Here is a 14,778-nt window from a genome sequence, read left to right as displayed (position 1 = left end):
GATTTTAGAAATCTAAATCTAGCAACTCCGAAAGATGAGAATCCTATGCCCATAGTAGATTTATTGGTAGACAGTTCAACAGGGCATCAAATTTTATCAATGATGGATGGACACTCTGGTTATAACCAAATCTGCATTGTAGAAGAGGATATCCACAAGACAGCATTCAGATGTCTTGGGAACATTGGCACCTTCGAATGGGTTAAAATGCCATTTGGTCTGAAGAATGCTGGGGCTACATATCAAAGAGCTATGAACACTATCTTTCATGATCTCATTGGAGGATACTTAGAATGTTATATTGATGATATTGTAGTAAAGTTCCAATCTATGGGGGAACATTTGTTTCACTTGGAAGCAGCTTTTGAAAGAATGAGAAAGTTCAAGCTGAAACTTAATCCTCTCAAATGTGCTTTTGGTGTATCAATTGGAAACTTCTTGGGCTATGTAGTACACAAGAAGGAAATACAGATTGATCAAAACAAAGCCAAAGCTATCATCAAAGCCAAGCCTCCATCAAGTAAGAAAGAAGTACAAAAATTCCTTGGGTAGGTTAATTTTCTTCGAAGATTTATTTCTAATACTGCAGGGAAAATTAAAGTATTTTCTTCCTTATTAAGGTTGAAAGATGAAGAGGAGTCTGTGTGGACAGCAGAGCATCAAACTGCTTTCGAAGGTATCAAAGCCTACTTAGCTAAACCTCCAGTGCTGATGCCACCAAGGGGTGATAAGCCCTTAAAGTTGCACATAGCTGCAGCAAAAGATTCACTGGGAGTTTTCTTAACTCAGGACAATGGAGAAGGCAAAGAGAAAGCAGTTTATTACCTTAGTAGGTTTCTAAATTCTTGTGAATGTAAATACTCAGCTATAGAAAAGTTGTGCCTTGCATTGTATTTTGCTGCAATGAAATTAAGATACTATCTTTTGCCTACAACTGTCTTGGTAATTACAACCACAAATTTGGTTAAATATATGTTATGTAGACCCATGTTGAGGGGAAGAATTGACAAATGGATACTAGTTTTATCATAATTTCATTTAGAATATGTCCCCCAAAAGGCAGTAAAAGGACAAGTTTTAGCTAATTTTTGGCAGACCATCCATGTCAAACAGAGAGCCAAGAAATAATGGAACTTGGTATGGTTAGTGTTGAACCATGGCAAATGTGGTTCGATGGGTTAAAAGCCAATGGTCTAACTGGAATTGGTGTAGTAATTAAGTGGCCACAAGGGGTAGAAACCACACATAGTTTCAGAGTAGATGAAATTACTTGTTCCAATAATCAAGCTGAATATGAAGCCTTAATAATGGGACTGGAAATACTTATTAGATTACAAGCTCATGCAATTGACATATTTGGAGATTCTCAATTGGTAATTAACCAGGTGAAAGAGATTTTCAAATGTCAAAGTGTAAGCATGTTGCCATACTATGTTGTTGCATGGCATTTGTTGTCTCAATTTCAGATGGCAAATGTAACTTATGTCCCCAGATTCTTAAATAGTAAAGCTAATGATGTGGCTCAGAAAGCTTCGAATTTCAAGAGAAGAGACAACACTCAAAGGAACATAAGCCAAACAACATATCAAAAGGTAATACTACCTTTGAATAAAAGGAATATGGTCTAAGAAGTCAATCATAATGACTTACAAGAACAAGATTGGAGGCATGCAATAATACAGTATTTGGTTGGCCCATCTTCAAAAGCCAGCAGAAAAATTAAATTGCAATATATGCAATACATAATGTATGGTAATGCTCTCTACAAAAGGGGGATAGATGGGTTATTGTTGGAATGTTTAGGTCCAAAGGAAGCGTTGACAGCTATGGCTGAGGTTCATAAAGGTATCTGTGGTGCTCATCAGCCTGGTGTAGAGATGAGATGGCTGCTTCGAAGACACTCATATTATTGGCCAACTATCCTTAAAGACTGCATAGAATATGCTAGAGGTTGCCAAGCATGCCAAAAGCATGGCACAATAAGACACGTGCCCATAACTAACCTGCATGCAGTTATGAAGCCTTGGCCATTTAGAGGATGGGCCATGGATAGGATGGGAAAAATACACTCACCCACTTCGAAGCATCATTGTTTCATTTTAATGGCCACAGATTATTTCACTAAGTGGGTTGAAGCTAAGCCATATAAGGCTGTAGACCAGATCGAAGTTATTGGATTCATTAAAGATCTAATCCACAGATTTGGCATCCCACAGACTATAACTGTTGATAATGGGACTGTATTTGATGGGAAAATGGTGAGGTCTTTTGTGGCAGAGTTTGGAATTAGCCTTGTTAATTCTACCCCCTATTAGCCAATGGTCAAGCTGAATCATCCAATGAGGCCTTGAAAAAAGGAATACAGAAAATTGTGGAAGACAATCCTAGAGATTGGCATAACTTGTTTTTGGATGTATTATGGGCTTATAGGACTTCTTGAAGGTCAAGTACAGGAATCACTCCTTATGCCTTAGTATATGGGCATGATGCGGTGTTACCTGTGGAAATTAATGTTAAGTCCTTGAGGGTGAGATGCCAGGATCAATTAGATTTTGAGCAATACCATCAGAGTATGTGCTTAGAATTAGAAAGTATAGATGAAGCTAGAATTCTGGCATTAAATAGCATTCTTTTCCAAAAGAAAAAAGCAGCCAAAAACTATAATAAGAAGGTCAAGTACATTAGCTTTGATGAATGTGATTTGGTATGGAAAACAATACTCTCAATAGGGATTAAAAGTCACAAGTTTGGAAAATGGTCACCTAACTGGGAAGAACCATACCAAATTCATAGAGTTTTACATTCGAGAGCATATCATTTGAAAATTTTGAATGGATATGTACATCTTAAGAGAATTAGTGGCAGATATTTGAAGCCTTATTTTCTAACCATATGGAAAACACAAGGAATAAAATAAATGTTAAGTAAAAGAGCATGAAAACACTCAAATGATGAATAAGAATTTTATTTCATAATGAGTTAAGTACATGTAGCCATAGATTGGCCCAAAAGTCAGTACAGTGTTTCAATTGTTCTTTTACAATAGATGCTCTTTTCTTGAGAGATGGGAACAACTGAATGGCTGTAGTCATTTCTTGCTTTCAATCAGCCAGCTCTTGATTAGTGATCTACAGCTTGGTGGCAGTTCGATCTAAAGCCTGATTGACTGCTGATAATTCTTCTTCAAGTTGAGCCTTCTTTTCCAACAGTTGAGCTTGAAATTGAGAGACAGAGGAATGTTGCTCTTTCAGTTCTGACACTTCAACATGTATTTTAGAAACAAAACCCTGATCTTTTAACAATTTCTCCTCTGCAGCCTTGGCAATATGCCAGATGTTGATGTAGAAATCAATGGTGGCTGCTGCCTGAGATAAATGATTTGAAACAGTCATGCCGGATTGTTTAACAATCTTGCAGCACTAGAAGAAGTCATTTTTTATCATAGGCCTCTGTAAGGCTTCAAAAGGAATCCTCGAAAAGGATGTTAACAGCTACAGGCAGGTATCCAAGTCTATTGGAGGCAAGGAAGTCTTACCACTGGAGGAAGAGCTATAAAAAATTTCTACTAAAGAATCAGCTAGAATTAATGGCTCAGTCTCACTACTATCTGTTGGAGAGGATGAAGGTATGTCAAAGAGACTAGCTAGCCTAGCCTCGAAGATGTCCACCTCATCCATAGACATGGAGGGTGCAGAAAGAGCACTGGTAGAATGAAGAAATGTCTGCATAAGAATAGGAGGAGAAGGTAGAGTATCCTTAGCAGTCTCTATAGTTTTGGCTATCTGTAGGTCGAAGGAAGAGGGACTGGAGCTAGGCAAAGATAATGGACCGTGAGTTGGAGAGGTACAAGTACCCTTTCTATAGGAATCAACAATCATTAAAGATGAAGTAACAGCTGAAATTTCCTTAGGAGGGAAAGGAAAAGCAAGGTTTAAAGGGAAATCAAATTAAGAAGAATTGAAAGATAAATGAGGGAAGTATGGAGTTAAGCCAAAAGAAAGAGAAGCAGGAATACTAGGCCTCAAGAAGGGTATGGAAAATATAGGGCCAGGAGGTGGGAGAATTATTTGAATGGGCTTCACATCTTAAGGTTGTTCAACTTCAACTTCAACTGAATAAATCCTTATTGGAAGAACAGATAAAGTAGTTGTTGCTGCAAAAGAAGAAATACAAAACAATATCAAGCCTCAGTATTGAGAATTTGAGAAAAATAAATAGAAGTACAAAGGAGCTTACTGGTTTCAGAAGTAATGGCTATGATTGGAAAGCTGTGAAGAGTATAGTGTCCAGCAGCTTGTTGTTTTCTTACAACCTCTTTCTGGAGTGCATCAGTGGCGGCGGCTTCATCCCTGAGCATTTGCTGTTGCTTCCTCTTCTCAGCCCTTTGGAATACAATAAGCTCTTTAAAATGCTCTACTTGCACTGCTTTAGCAGATGTTTCGTGAATGGGATCTCCAGTGAAATCAGCAAGAGAGACAGTCATCTTCTTTCTTCTTTTTAAGAGTGTTTCTTGCTCTTGTTCTGCCTCTTCTTCTTCTGCTGCCTGAACCCCAGGTGCTTCCTCTTCATGGTCAAGTAAAAGTTTTCTTTTCTTTTGTTGTTGTTTGCTCTTGAGAAGATTTAAAGCTTGGACCTTTTGGGGAGAATCTCCTTGTGAGGCACCCGCACCACCTACACTAAAAGAAGAACTAGAAGTAAGGCTAAAAACATTATAAAGAAGAAGAAAAGAAAAGAAACAAGGGTACATACCTTTCTTCGAGGCAGCTCTAGTAACTCTAGGAGAAGTTGAGGCAATAGGAATAGGCTTTGTAATGACAGGTGCAAGAACTGTGGTAGCAGGAACAGTGAAAGAAATAACAATTCCAGCCCCTTTCGATTTGGGTTGAGGTATATCCAATACCATTAATAGGTCTTGGGGAGGAATGGCCAAGTATACCTTCATATTGGTCACCCACCAGTTTTGACACCTTTTCAATAGGTTACTTTGAGGAATGGAAGGGAAATACTCAAACTCAATCAAGTCCTGGATAAATTTAGAAATTGTTTCTTCTAATCTGGATCTTCGAACCTTTAAGTCTCTGCTGGTAAGACTTAAATTGGTGTGGCTGCAGAGAGGTATTAAGACCCCTTATGAGAGGCCAAATTGCCTAGCAAATTGAGCAGGACAATAGGGCTCAACAATGCACTTGTAAGCTTTGGGGTTCATAGTCCCAATGAATAACTCTCTAGGGATCAGAATAGAGGCTCATATGTTCTTGTGTTGGGGTGAAGAACAGAACCTATCACTCATAAAGGTTTTCAACCAAGATGGGCCAATGTTGGTAGGTTCGAAGGGACGGAAGTTACGGGAAAAAAAGGAAGCTGGAAGTTGGTGGAAGAAAGAGAAGTAAAAAGCAAAGGTAGATGGATAGAGTGAAACGTTGGCTAGCCTCATGCCATGAGTAGTAGGATTTGGCTCCAAAAACTTAAGGCATTTAGATTGTAGTTCAGTAAAATATACGAAAAGCCAAAGTTGAAGTATCCAAAATGGACCTCCTTGATTGGCATCCAAAGGTTTCTCACAAAAAAGAGAGCAGACTTTATATACGTGACCTAGAACGTATGGAGCTAAGGCCACTTTTTTCTGTAAAATAAGGGCTTTGGCAAGAGGAGCGAATTCAGACATGATCCTTTGAGAAGAGGTGCAGAAAAGGAATTTGCAAAGCCAATATAATATGAAAGAAAAGAATTCCCTATCAATCACAGGGCCCTTCCTTTTATTCTCAGCCTTGACAAAGTCACTATAGGATGAGTTAAGAGAGTGGAGGGAAAAAGGGGTTTATAGGTCAGGATAATCTGGTCCAATGGGGGTTCCGGTGGGGAACAATCCTAATAAATGGCAGGTATCAAGAACAATAGTGGCCATCATCCCACATCTGAATTGAAAGAAATTGAAAGCAGAATTCCAAAAGCAAAGGGCAGCAGGTATTAAGAAAGGGTCCTCTGAAATAGTGAACCTGGATAATTGGAGGCGTCGAAAAGGCAGAGCTCTTGAAGGTCCAGAGTCCTATTAGGAATAACCCGATCATACCACTCTTGCCACTCTGGTCTCACCGTGGGCCAGCAATGATGGGGGCAGTTCATCCTCCAGCTTCCCCAGTCAAGACCACCTTCGCAAAGGAGACAATGGTCCTCTAGACGTGGGTATAGAGCTGGAAGCTCAATAGGAATCTCCTTGAAGATGGGCCCAAGCACATACTCTTACTACTTATGATGACGAGGAATGAAGATGTGTCCGTCAATGGCGTTTTTCTCACCAGCCTTGTACTTCTCACACTCCGCATCAATAATCCTTTTCAGGGTCACAGATGGACTTGCACGCTCCACGACCGGTATTTTCAAAGAAGGAGAACCATTGATAGAGTTGTCTCAGAAGACGAAGTCGGGAAAGAGAGTAGAGGAAAATGAAGGTCAATAGAGATGAAGGGTTAAGGTGAATTCAAAGCACGAAATAAAAGGATTTTAAAACTTTTGTGTCTGAAAAAATATACCCAGTCGTGTTGCACGAACGAAATTCACAAAGAAGTACTATAGCTACGGATGCGAAAAGTTTCTTTCTATATTGATAATCATGGAGGGAAACACATCTCAAATACTAATGTCAGCTTCGAAATAAAATATTTGGCTTCAAAGCCAAATTTTGGCGCCAAAATGAAATGACAAACGGCTTCGAATGTCAAAAGCTTACTTCGAAGCACATTCCATGCCTCACGGTGAAAGAGTGTTTAGATATTTGTTTACTTCAAAAGGATTAAGAACCTGTTTGTTGGTTTCTAAATGGGTAAAATCCTTCGAAGCAAAAATTGAAATACTTTTCAATTAGAAATTCTTTCAAACCAATAGTTGGTTTGATAGTACAGAGAAGAGATTACTTTTTCCAAATAAAAATGTGCAATACTTAGTAGAGGTTTCCATACTTTGGAAAATATAGACTGATTGTTCGAAACAAAATTGATTTGAAAGTCCTTGGTTGTGTTAACCATATGATAAGGAATTGGATATGATCAAATCAAGTTTCGAAGGGCAAAATTGGCGAATTCGGAGCTCTAATTCTAAAAAGGAAACCGGCAAAAGTTGTTAATTACACTCCATAAGTTGAAAAAGCTCCAGTTGGTTTCTTTAGTATTGTCGCTGATAATGATCGAATTGAGATTCGAAGGATGAAATTGTTGACTTCGAAGCCCTAAGATTGTTTGACTTCGACAAAAAGGGTAAAATCAGACTATGCCAAATAAAAAAGAAACATCTTAGCCTTATTAAAATAAGAGCAATTACATCATAGGCCTTCTTTGGCTACATATTCAAGCTCATAAAAATAGGGAACAAAATAAATAACAAGGTCATGAAATTTGCTCCAACTGCGGTCAATGAACTTCTGTTCTTTCTTTGTTCTATCTTCTATTTTCTCCAGGATGAGTTTCTGAAGTTGATATTCTCTAACTTGATAAAAACGTTTCTCAGCCTTTATTCCGAAATTTGTTTCCTTCAACTCTTATTCCATCTCATTCATGTCCAAGTCATCCCAGTATGCAGAGTCTTTATTCTTGAAATCATTATATTCATCGATGAGGTTCTCTGCTTTATACTAGGTATGAACTCGACAAGTTGAGATTTGATCCAAGGATCGAATGGTGGCCACAAAAATGTGGTGCCAATGAAGAAGTAATGGGAGCTGATCTAAAAACATTTGAAGCTTTGCTTGGGCAATAGGGTTGAGGACATGACCCCGAGTCATAACATCACAAGCCCATCGGAAGTTCTTGAGGGAAACATTGTCCTCAAGAACATTGAAGGGCAAGTGAGAGAAAGTCGCAAGCAGAAGTTGGGCTTGTTGTCGTTGATGTTTGGTAGGTAGAGATGGAGGATGATAAGAGGGGAGAAACTGGTCCTCAAAAAGAGTAAGTCTCAGTTCCTCCATCCAGTGAGGGTTTTGTGGAAGAGGAGGCACAAGAGCTTCCATCTCGAAAGAAGGAGGAAATTGAGGGTTATTAACAATGTCAAGCCAGTCAGAAGAGCAAAGTTTAGCTCTTTGAGCTAAGAATGACGGGCTGTATCCTTGGGCCTCTTCTGGACGAGGGGTGGCTTGAACTATTTTCGTAGGCATGGAAGACGTGTACCATGCTACGAGTAAGTTATCTTCCAAACAGCGTCAGCGGTCAATGGGTACATATGGGTAAACCACTGAACTCCGAGCAAAGGGAGGAAAGTTAGAGGATCAACGAATTCGAAAAAATGATGATTGATTCGTTCCCTTAACTTAGACTCCTCAGGTTCTGGCTAGCTTCTCTAACCAGAAGCTCCAGAAGAAGAAGAAGCGACAGCTTCATCCCACACAGAAGGTTTTGGGTCAGAAGAAGAGCCTCCAATATCCATGTTTGCAAAATTTTGGGTTAAGGAATTGTGAATAACAGGTTCGTAATCCAAAGGTTGATAATTTGCAAAAGTTTCCATGACTTGAATATAAGAAAGTGGGTAAAGGTGGCTAATCGATGCATGAAGATTCTTTCAAGGACGAACAACATTATCAAACAACTCTTCGTATGCTTGATCGAGGTAGGAAAAGGTCTACTTGGCCATAAGAGCTGAACTAGTCTTTTCGAATACTGAGATAGTGGTAGTATTTAAGGGTTAGAAGAGAATTTAATGCAAATGTTTCATTAAGGAATGACGGTTGCATTTTTGAAAAATGCAAAGCCTATGCACGTTCTAAGACGTGGGTAAAATACCTTGCTCCACTAATATCACCAAGCATTGAGTATATTAGTGCAGGGGGTAATGTTGGTTACATATTTTGAACAAGCCAATCACAGTTCGGCACGTGGCAGAATAATGGCAGTACAGGAAGACGATTCAAATCTTCAATCATAATCACACACATGGCAGTCAGCATTGGTTTGTTGTAGATCTGCGTAACACTGAATCAGCAGAGAGATGCAAGATGACGTGGCCTTAATGGTTACTCACATTTAGGCCTGGTTTGGGTACTTCAGAAAAAGTCAAAAAGTCAAAAAGTTACTCAAAACATTTAAAAGTTATCACTATTCACCCAGAAAAAAATATTAAAAAATTAATTTTACATAACCTTTCTTTTCAAACAATCATAACGGCAGAGCAGGCGGAGCGTTGTTGTGGCCTAAATTGCACTTATTTGTGTGTACACATAACACGGTGCTGTTCGGCCTGTGGGGGACATCACAGGTCCCGTTTTAATAATCTGGACCGTTCAATGTATAGAACTCGTCGAGTACTATATATTTGTCAAAAATCACATTGATCGAATATCGGTAACTATATGATCAAATCAGTTAAAATTTATAAAATGGATGGTGTTATAGTTAACGGTTGAAAAAAAACTAATCCGATAAGATAGTTATCGATGTCCGATTAATGTGATTTTTTACAAACATATAGTACTCGATGAGTTCTACACATCGAACGGTTTTGATTAGCAAAACGGGACCCGTGGTAGGCCCCCACGGGCCAAACAACACCTTCAATTCACTGCCCAAAAAGCAGGGAATTATCTCCCCTCCCCCCACTCTGCGCACACTATCCTGCACCGTACAGCTATTCCATCACTTCCATCACAATCTTCTCCTACACACTTATTTATACAATTTTTTAATACACATTTTTTTCATAAAAAATCAAAAAGTTAACCCAAACATCTATATTTTTTTTCTCAATTTTTTAGTCAAAAAAGACAAAAAGTATATTTATTTAGGACACCCCAAGCAACCCCTTAAATTTAAAATCAAAAGGGAAGCCTAACTGCAGGTATTGACATAGTGGAGCTAACTATAAGGCAACATAATCAGCGATCATGGAGGAGCAGTTCGACAATTAGAAGTACAGTTCGATGGTTGTCACTGAGAAGTATAAATAGCAGAGAAGGCCCCAGAAAATCCCCCCAAACTCAGATCCAAAAAACCAATTTTATTCTACTTTATTTCCTTTCCAGTTTTTACATTTCTGTACTTCAAATTCCTGCACTGCATTTCGTTCATAGGAGTAGTTTTTAAGTAGCTTGTTGTTGTAAACTTCTACGAGGCTGATTTGGATCTTTGTAAGTCTTTTATTTTGCTAAATGAAATACTACAATTGTTTTTCGTTTAATCATTGTTTGCTTAATTCTCGTAAACAAAGCCACCAGTAAAAGTCCTCTTCATTGAGGCTGAAAGAACTAAAACACAATCGTCTGATAATTGGTTGGTAATTAATATTCTGTAAGGACTGATTGATCCTTGCTGGCACGCTTATAATTACAAAAACAACCTTCGAAAGCCAAAAAAGCCAACAGAATGTATTTATAAATGTAAAATGTGAATCTCTAATCAGTTCTGTTGGGTAACTCGAAATGTGCTACTCTGAATGACCCGAATTGTTTGGCATTCCATGCATGAAACCTACGCGCTTGTTAAAACAAAAACAAAAACTTAAATAGCAGAAATGCCCTCAACCCTGCTTTTTTTTCACCAGATTAAGATGGATCATCTGTCACAGGGCGAAATTCTTCCCTAACTCCCTATCATCAAAACAAATGCTATCAATATACAAATATATACACACATCATTGAAAATCTAATCAATTGTAATGATTTTTTATTGACAAAATTGTATCAGTTCTCATATACCTCTCTAAGTTTTGGTACTGAATTTTGTTTCTGATCGCTCTTAGAATCAATGGTTTTTAAATTATCAGTGTTCCAAAGCTGCATAGAGCTCATCCAATTCATCTTATCTCCTCCACTGTCCTTCTCTTTCTTGGCCTCACACTTTTCATTTTCATCACAACTTTTCTATAATGGTATGAATTCTTCTAGTATTGGTTCGACATTTCTTAGCCTACACTGTTTTGATTCCTCTTTCAAAGTTGCAATAGCTGCAACAACAACAAAAACAAAAACAAATTAACCTTAAAAAAAATTATAAACAAAACAAAACAAAACAAATCAATCAATTAAACTCGTTAAAAAACAAAACCCATCTCTAGACTAATTTCTCTTTCAATTTTTTATTTTTATTTTAACAGATGAGATGAGTCAAATGAGAGGAGTTTTCGGCGTATGAGAAGTTTCCGGTATCATTTGCATCGGAGAGGAGTTCGGATGAGAGTATCGTTTTCTGCGTCAAAGAGGTAGTTAGATAAGAGAGAATGAGAGAGGGATGGGTTTCCCAGATAAGAGACAGAACGATTTCACGTTTTAGTCTGAGAGACAAAGAGATAGAGAGGAGATATATATGGGCGCGTGAGTCCCAAACATTCGGGGCCATTCGAATTACAAATTTTGAGTTACAAAACATTATTCAATCTCTAATATTGTTGAACAAAGAGTACAAAATTATATGTTTGAAAAGGGCCCAATCATTTTAAAATCAAACATCCATTATGTTGGTTTTTAATATTTAAAATATCATTATCACAACATTTTGCAAACATATTTTATACTACTTTTCAGGTAAGAACAAACTTTTACTTTGCTGCTTTATTTTGTATATATGGGGGAGGCTTCTCTTCAGAGTTACATAGTGGACTGAAGCGTGTTATGGGGTCTGTATGGCCTATTACAGGTTTTATTTCGATAATTCGAGTTGTTCAATGTGTAGAATTCATAGAGTAATTCATGTCTACAAAAAATCACATCGTGTACTTCATGTTAACAAAAATATGTTACAATCAAGGGGCTACTGATATCCGATCAACGTGATTTTTTGCGAGTATGAAGTACTCGACGAGCTCTACACATCGAATGGTTTGGATTATTGGAACGGGACCTATTGTGAATCTCACGGACCCAACATGCTCCAATCCACTATATGAACTGGAGAGAAGCCTTTCTCTTTGTGTGGGTCTATATATATATATATATATATTTACAGACATTTTAGTTGCCCCATGCTAATGGTGAAAACTATGCTACCAACGAATTCTTTATGATTGGATCATGGTTATCAAAAATGATCCACTCATACAAGTAAACTCTAGATACTAGTAGCCACGTAAATTAAAACCTGATGCAATACCAAATTCAAAAATGTTTAAGGCCCACAAAATGCTCCTATAAATTAGGGGTGTTTAGTAGATATTTCAATCCGTTCAAAAATTCGTTCAAATTGACAGAACCGAATTGATCCGCCACATTTTGGACGGATGTGTGATGACGAGCAAACGGTTGCAGATTAACTTTTTTCAATCCGCCTAATTTTGGACGAATGATGAATTTGAGATTCTTTTTTACCACAACCGAACCGCCAAACCGTAAGCACCCCTAATAATTTGTAAGATTTTGTGTTTTCAATTTGTTTAGATATGCTATTTGTATTTTTAATTGAAAAAGAATTTAGATATTCTATTGTGTTTTCAATTTGGAAATCCTTTTGTCCAATGGCAATTTTTTAATATTTAATATTTTTGTGTAGAAAATATAAGGCTTTATTTTGTCATTTAAAAAAAAAAAATTCAATTTAACTAGTTTTTGAATAAAAAAAACAGTAATGAGCTATGATAATGCATGGTTTTCTTATATGTATTTATTATTGGCATTTGACAATTTACTTAATAATCTTTTGATTATATTGAGTTTGATTGTTATCTAAAAAAAATATCGATAAGTTGTTGTATTATGTTCAAATTTTATAAAATTTTAAACCATCAAACCGATTCGCATCCATCCGCCAATCCGTATTTACCAATCTGGCGGATGAATAATGGATTGAAAGTTCTTCCGCCGCAACCGAACTGCGAATAAATGTATCCATAATGATATTATATCATATGTGTCGATGGTGGTTTTTGTTGTTCCCACGAAACAAAGATCATTTACTTGGCGAATGAAGTGGGTCAACCTCTTTTTGGCTTCGACCAAACACTTTTTCTCGTTGGTCGAGCTTTTTACTAAAAAAGCAATGCGGGAATGTACTCTCTTATCTAAGTTTTTTTCTTGTGCATTAACTCTCCCCATCATAGAAACTTTTGATTTGTTACGCATTCAATGATAAGGTCACACTCTTTTACCATATCATTATGAGTAAATTTGTGAGTTTAAAAATATGAATATCTAACATTATTCCAATTACTATTTTTTTTTTAATTACACAAGGTTAATACAATTAAATTATTATAGCATGACAACTCTATTGTACTAACTCAAATATAAAATCTCACCTCAATAACACCAAGATACTTTTTTTCATGACCACGTCGGCTAACTCAGTGGCTAAATCTCAAATATAAAAGAGACGTGACATCTTAACATTACAAATCTTGATGTCAGCAGGAACTATAACCTTTTATTTTAGAATTTTTATTAGTGCTTTTTCAATATATGACCACCAAAAAATTTGTGTTATATATTCAATGGAATTTGGTTGAGTATTTTCAATTCATAGCCCAATTGTTTCTAGGGGTTTTTCGGACCTTGATCATAAAATTTTAATGGGAATAAGAGATTCGCAAAGGGTGTCCATAATTTTACTCCTAATTCAATCTTTATCAAGAAATAAAGAAGACAAGAAATCTCGATGGTTGCCTCGTGTCCTAGATTTCGCATACTTAAATGTATTTTCAATCATACTATGCATATGAAATACAAATCTATCATGTTACCTGTGATGTAATTTGGCGTTGTTTGCCACTTACAAAAGTAATAAGAAAATGGCTCCAACGGATTATAAGAACACATCCGTGTATTAAGGTATGACATTTACGAGATTAATTATCATAAATGTCATTAAAAAAAAATTAATGTCATTACTAAAGAGATGAATCATAACTAAATACATACTAAAAACAAATTAGTCATAATTAAATACCGAAAATGTTTTGAATCATAACTAATATGAGTCATTATATGGAAATTATTCAATAATTTTGGAATATTACGTGGTCATACTTCAAACCAATCATCAATTACTTAGCTGCATGTTATTTTCCATCCTCAACATAAATCGCGGGCCCCTACCCCGCTCTACCAATCAAAACCTTATGGAGTACCATGTGTCCATATTCCGAGAATACTGAATAATTACCCGTCATTACAAACACCAAGGCATTATCATAAAAGGATATTTATTCATAAATCTCTCTTCACCTATTTATATTTCATTTAGTCTAAATTATTATGGGCGATATAATTATCAAAATACTCTTAATAATAATATAATAATTTTTATATTGATAGTGTAAATGTTCCGTGATATAACTATTCGCATTGTTAATGTAAATGTTCACATAGTAAAATTTGAATTGTTATATCACCAAGTTGTTAAGCGTTTAAAAAATATTTATAAGGGTAAAATTATTTATAAAATATCTTAAAAACGAGAATTAAGATTTAATGAACAAAATATCTAAATAATAGCACTTACCAAAATATAAAAATATAGGGTAAATTACAAACACATCCCCTGAGATACCCCTAAGGTTTCTAATTTCATAACAAATAGGTCATTTTATTAATAAATCATTAAATTAATTAACAGTTTTTAATAATGTTAAAATTTTATTTCAATTAATATTTCAGATAATTTTATTATTATATAGGTGAACAGTTAGAAATTTCACTTTTTCAATTAATTCTGTTAAATGAAAAATTCTAACAGGAGGGTATTTGTAATTTTTTAAACCATAAGGAGCAATTTATATTTAAATAAACCTCAAGAGATGTACTTGTAATTTACCCAAAAATATTATGAACTAATTAAATACAAGCAATTAAAAAATAATTTCCTAATAAATCT

The sequence above is a fragment of the Camellia sinensis genome, chromosome 1 (assembly GCF_055761805.1).
Source record: "Camellia sinensis isolate YWXY chromosome 1, ASM5576180v1, whole genome shotgun sequence".
Classification (NCBI taxonomy): Eukaryota; Viridiplantae; Streptophyta; class Magnoliopsida; order Ericales; family Theaceae; genus Camellia; species Camellia sinensis.
Note: the sequence above shows the minus strand (reverse complement) of the source record.